Source organism: Aythya fuligula, chromosome 10 (assembly GCF_009819795.1).
Source record: "Aythya fuligula isolate bAytFul2 chromosome 10, bAytFul2.pri, whole genome shotgun sequence".
Taxonomy (NCBI): Eukaryota; Metazoa; Chordata; class Aves; order Anseriformes; family Anatidae; genus Aythya; species Aythya fuligula.
Genome location: NC_045568.1, coordinates 11,589,329 through 11,595,328, shown reverse-complemented (window position 1 = coordinate 11,595,328; position 6,000 = coordinate 11,589,329). Strand labels below are relative to the sequence as shown.

At 44.9% G+C, this 6,000-nt stretch overlaps 1 protein-coding gene across 1 annotated transcript in view; it reads left to right on the top strand.

Annotated features, from left to right (window-relative positions):
• The first annotated feature begins 1,819 nt into the window (after positions 1-1,819).
• SLC41A3 (solute carrier family 41 member 3) overlaps positions 1,820-6,000 on the top strand; it is a 29,633-nt gene continuing 25,452 nt past the window's right edge. The window contains exon 1 of the mRNA XM_032194396.1: positions 1,820-1,844. The gene's annotated coding sequence lies outside the window, so the exon portion shown is untranslated. The remainder of the gene's footprint in view (positions 1,845-6,000) is intronic.

Sequence of the window (6,000 nt, the reverse complement as noted above, 5' to 3'; positions counted from 1 at the left end):
TGTTCCTTTTCCTTGGGAGCACTGACGTGTCTCCAAATATATTTAGCAGTGCCAAACATTCTCTGCAGGACTGAGTGTTTTTGAAAGGTGGTTTATTTTAACAGTAACAAAAAATAAAAAATATAGTAAAAGGATCACTACCTTACTTTAAGAAATCGCTCCCAGGCAGAACTGAAAGGTAGAGATGATGCTCCCATTACCTACTTCTGGAGCTGCTCCATCCCAACAGAAAGACTTCCTCATACTCAAAGCACCTAGGAAATTGTCATCTCCTTCATACTCAGAGTATTCAGAAAATCAGAGATGAGATTTACCACTCACAGGGTTGTGTCCTATGTCAAGACATTTTGGGTGTCACACATTCTTGAATGGTTCTGCAAATTATCTTGACATGGTCACTACAAACCAAGAACTACAGAAAGACTGAGCAGTGCCAGCTTTTGCCTAGTATTCTGATGTGCACTACAGGGAACTAATACGAGTGCTCTGGATAAATACAGCCATCTTGTTTCTTGGCATAGGTGCAGTTATGTTAAGATAGCATGCTGAGATGGCTACAAGTAATCATTCTTCATGATATCCTACTAATTTTCAGGGGTCAGGAACAATGCTCCTTTTTAATAGTTAATATTGCATTAAGAAAACCGAGCATATTTGGTTAGCACCATTAATGTCTGGGAGGTGATGCAGCCTGAGTAGCTACCCTGTGGTAGCTAGGAAAGCTCTGTTTTTTCTTTTTCTCTCTCACTTACTCAGTAGCCTTAACTGTCAGTGGTGGTAAGAAATGGACCCTGCGGGAGCAGCAAATAACTGGGAAGTTCCAGGAGAATGGGAAGAAAGCCGTGCTATGTGCCAGCATTTAAGAGAGCTGATGAAGTATCATTAGTCAAAATAATGGAAGAGCGTACAGGTGACTCATGAATGAAAATAATAGGGCGACTAGTAGCAGTGAAGGTTTATTTAAGAACCACAAATCCCTTTAAATTAGCCTAGTATCCAGTAGGGTTGACAGCTTACAGGCAGTAATCTATTGACTGGCTGACAGTGGCACTATGATACATTGGTCTCCTGTGAAACGTGCAACCACACCACATTTCAGTTATGAAACCTCACAGAACAATGTGCTGGTCTCTAGAGGTCCAGAAGGGCTACAGTGCTCACTGGATTGATGGAGTCTTCTGCTGGCACAGAAGGGTTCAGTTTTATCCACTTTCAGTGCTATTGCCCAATATTGAGCCCCATTCAGTAGTATGCTGTTTGGAAACTTTTGGGAGCTTATCTGCCTGCCTAAAGGTGAAGGACTTGAGGAAACCACAAGAAGAGAAAGGGTAATTTGGAAAAGAACGTAGGGATAAAGGTGTGAGCGCATCCAGGGGCTAAAAGCTGAAGCCAGACAAATTCAGCCTCATAAAGCAATGCACACTGGGTGAGTTCTTAACCCTTGTGGCTGATTCTCCTCCATTGCTGGCTGTTTTTATGTAGGTCAGGTACTTTTGTAACAGAAATGCTGCAGTTCTAAAGTTGTACCGTGTCCACTGAGTCACACAGGATAAGGCCAGTCCCATCTGGCCTTCCAAGGAATCAGCCAAAGATGCACTGAAACCAGTGGGTTCTAGCCTGGGATCTGAGCCTTATGTGCAGGCTGGTGAGATTTGGGTTAAATGTACTAAACAACGAATGCATTACAGTGTGCTTTTTCTTTTGATTTTCCCTCAGGAAGCTATCTGTGGAAAAAACACAAAAGATTTTGCTTCTTCCCAGGTGTATGCAATTGCCCACATCTTAGAGAGGAGATGACACATGAAACATTTCCTCTGGTCAAGCATTCCCTCCTGAGGCACAAGGTATGTCTTTCCTGAAGTGTCATGCAGAGCTATACCAGCTAATTCAGCCACGGGAAACAGTCTAGCAGCACAGGGCTTGGGAAAGGACAGATTCCATGATGCATGCATCTGTTTCCCATGCTGTATTGCCCATGTTGACTGAGAAAGCCTAGCAATGTAAACATGCCTGGAGGTAGAAAACATACCCTTGGTCTCCTCTGACATTCTGCACTGGGAGCATTCCCATTTTGTGTTATCAGCTTCCATGGAAAGGGGCTGTTTGTGAGAATAACAGCCACGTGTGCTGAGGGCCTGGGTGTGCGTTCTTGGAATGAGGCAGCTGGATCCCATCCCTGACTCTCACTGGCATTTTCTGTTGTGTGGAGGCATTGGCACCGCGAAATGTCAGGTCTCAAAATGGAAATGGCCTGACATTGTTTAGGATCTATTCCAGGAAATGCCTCTTGGATAGAAGCACTCTCTTGCTGCCCCTTCTCCATGACCGCGTGAGGAGAAGTATCTAAAATAGGTCATTGTTATGCACGGAGAGGGCCCTGTTCCCTAAGCTCCCTTGGTTTCCAAGTAAACGAGCTTTGGAGGTAAGTTAGCAAAAGAGGCTGATTCATTAGCAGCAAGGGAAATCTGTGCATTGGAGGGGTGCCCAGCTGCCCAAAGGGATTTACGTAGTGACATGCTTCTCAAATCTTAACAGAACGAGCTGAGTGATACACACGCAGGCTTGAACTATATCACAATCACATGCTTGCTAGGCTCATTTCTTATCTCACGGATTTCTCTGGAGAGTATCAGTTGCTCCAGTCCCTCACAGAGTTTTAGAATTGTAAGGGAAGGAGTCACAGTGAGGTATCTTCTAATGTGAGAAAATTCTCTAGGTTTTCTTTTCCAAATTAGGTCACCTTGTAAGGCAATTCTGGATGGAGTTTGTCCCTGCAGTTATAGAGGCTGTAAATAACGAGTGTTACAACATGTTTGACAGGATTTCATTGCGCCATCATTAGTCTATCTGAATATCAGATCCTAAATTAATAACAAATTAATTTTATCTGCTGAAAGACCCCAACTGTCACACTCCTGTCCGGAATGAGATCATTTTGGGCTGTTATTTACTCGCAGAGGAAACAGAGCCAACGCATTCTTCTGGCTTTGTTACTGAGGGTAGGCTTGTGCTCCAAGATGCGCAAGATCCCTTTGTCAAATTGTCTAGAGCACGGGAGAATTCAGTTTTTTTGGAGCATCTTCCGCCTTTCTGTGTCAAGTGGGGGTGCCAATTAGAACCAGTGATGAGACAGGCACTCATCCACAAGATTAGAAACAGAAACCTGCAAACTGCTCTCACAGAGGAGGCTGAGCAGCTGTCGGACTGTGAAGATCTCTGGCCCCTCCTGACCTGGGCCAGATTTGAACCATTGACCTAGAAGTGAAAAGCTTGAAATCCCTGCACAAGCCGTGTGGTAAGTAGGATTTGCAGAGCTGCACGACCCCATTCCACGTTCAGTTGCTGCCATCTAATGGCAGACTGGGAGTAGAAGGGCATCATGCATTATAAATACCTTGTCCTTGGTAATCTAGTACGTGGGAGAACACGTGCAAATAGCTCTCATCAACTCCTGAGAGTGCCAGGCAAGCATGGTAGCTTAGCCTGGCTTTATTCTTCTGCAGAGTAGTTCAACAGGGGCCTGTAGCACTGCAAGTCAAGTTAAGAGCTGTCCCAGGTCACAAAAAGCAGCTCTTTGTACTACATTCACTCTCCTACACTGGGTGGTTTCTGTATATGAAGCCTGAATCTGGGGTTGTAAACTGGCTTAACAAGTGTGCCAAGAACAGCAGTAGCTGCATGGTGGATGCTTGCACAAGTGAAGGTGAGGAGAGATAGCAGGTAGGAGGTGGCTCTCTTAATTTCTCTGAGTATTACTGCTGCTCAAAACATCCGTGCTTTAAATAGCTTTGATTTAAAAAAAAAAAAAAAAAAAAAAAAAAAAAAAAAAAAGATGGAGACTGAAACAAAATTAACTGAGCTACCTGTAAATTACTGCGTGTGAAGGCTAGCATACCATAAAACTAACATCAAAACATACACAAAGGAAAAAGCAAATAAGAGTTGTCTCCTTCTCCTACCCACCCAACTCCAGGAAGTTCCTGCCGTGTTTTATGTCTCTCAAACTCTGGATTTATAAGGTATTAAGCATTTGTCACGTATCAGTTTTGTACTGCCTGTTTCTGTCTGCACACAAACCTCCAGATGATACTTTTAACCCATAATAGCTAACAGTGTTTCACAAAGCAGAAGGTTAGACTGAGCATTTCTTCATGCATCTCAGCTGTTGGGTGTCCAGAAGCATGTCCCATGATGGGACTGATGGGACTGCAGCCCAATGTGCCATGGAGCAGTCACCAGCAGCCTTAATGCAGTGGTGACAATGGACAATACACAGCCTGGCAGTCACAGTGTCACTGGGGCCAACTGCATTGAAGTCATAAATCAAGCTTTATGGTTGAGAAATGTCTTCAGTAGTCCCTAGTCATCAAAGAAATGTCATTGTATAACAGGAAACTGGGTAAAAAACAAATGTTGTCTCTGGACAGAAGAGTGGAAAGAGCTATAAAATTCCCCTCTGCTTGGCTGAAGGAATAGTTGTTGGAAATAAAGTCCAGGAGCAAAGCAACATGGAAGACAGGAAGGAAACTTATTTTCTTATTGCAGGAAAGTCTTTGTAAGCACTACGGAGAAATAAGAACAAGTGCAATGAGTCCCTTAATGCCTTTGACACTGCCGATGTTACTTGTACCTCTGTGAGAGCAGAGAGAAGTAGCACACATGAATTCTAGCTGAGTGAGGAAGAAAATCATTTTAGCGTGAAGTTGCTCAGCTTCATGTCACCAAGCACTTCGCAGGCTGCACTGAGTGGCTGAACTATTCCTATCTGGGAGCTCAGGGGCTCCTAGGTCACAGGAGCTCTGTTTGCAGTCAAGGTCCAGCAGCCGTTCCCTTGCGTCAAAGCCAGGGTGTATCTAAACACTGCTGCTGTGCTTCCGAGAAATGCAGTTCTGTGCTGCTGCTGAAAGACAGCCTCCTCAAATACGTACCCAGTGGTGATGCACTGGAGATTTGAGGTTGGTACACGAGGATACGGTGCATATGCCAAACAGTTACATCCCCTTTTGTACACAGGATGAGGTGTGGCAGGGTGCTGGGAGCTCCAGTGCAAGCTGATGGTTGGACCCAGGTGGGAGATCCCTGAGCTGGAGCTGTTACCAAAAGGCCCTTGTCAATCAGTTTCCCCAGGAGGATTTCTGCTTGCTCTGTAGATATTTTTCTTTGAAGCTCAGGGGTAAAGTGATAGCAGAATACATTTAACAGGTCTAAAAATGTCTTGGCAAGGTTGCAGGTTTTTGATGTCCCTTCTCTTCTTATTTCCCATAGGAAAACGCTGTGTTCTGACCATTCTCAGGGAAGCACCAGTTGCAAAGGGAAGACATAAAATTACACCAAGTGAGCTGAAATTTAAGCCTCGCTGTTACAGCAGTGACATTCAACAGTTAAATGCGCACCCTCAACACGCAGCAGCTGCAGCGTTTCGTTACTGTCACTTACAAAAACCTTCAGCTCCCTTCAGTGTACCCTGCTTTGAGCCCAGGGCTTGCAGGCCCAGAGGCACCATTTTGTCAGTAGGAGCCCTTTAGCGTAGCGTGACACCTGAGAGACTTCAGCAGGATATAACATTGCTCTGGTACTGAGGTATGATTTAATATCCTTGATTGTTCTGGCAATTTGAGCTGTGTGATTCAGGAGCCGTGCACAAGTACGGTTACTTCAGTGCGTAATGGGATTTATGTGCTCAGATGTGATGGATGGTGCAATCACATTTCTAATGTTGGTTCATTGGCGGGGGGGGGGATGAAATCAAGTCACTAGGAGTTTTGCTGTTGATTGCAGTGGAGGCGTTTGCACAGGAAGCTTGAAGCGAGAGATGTTGTAATGCTGAACTAAGGGGGTAGGGGTCAGGAAAGAAAAATAAAAATAGAGGAAAAGTCTTTCTTCAACTCCTAATTGCAGCCTGAGGTTTTCTCCTCCTGCGCTCAGCTTTCACCCTTGCTGATAAGATCAGCCGGGGATTGGGGCAGCCTGCAGGCTCGGGGGGCAGCCGCTCCTCCTGGG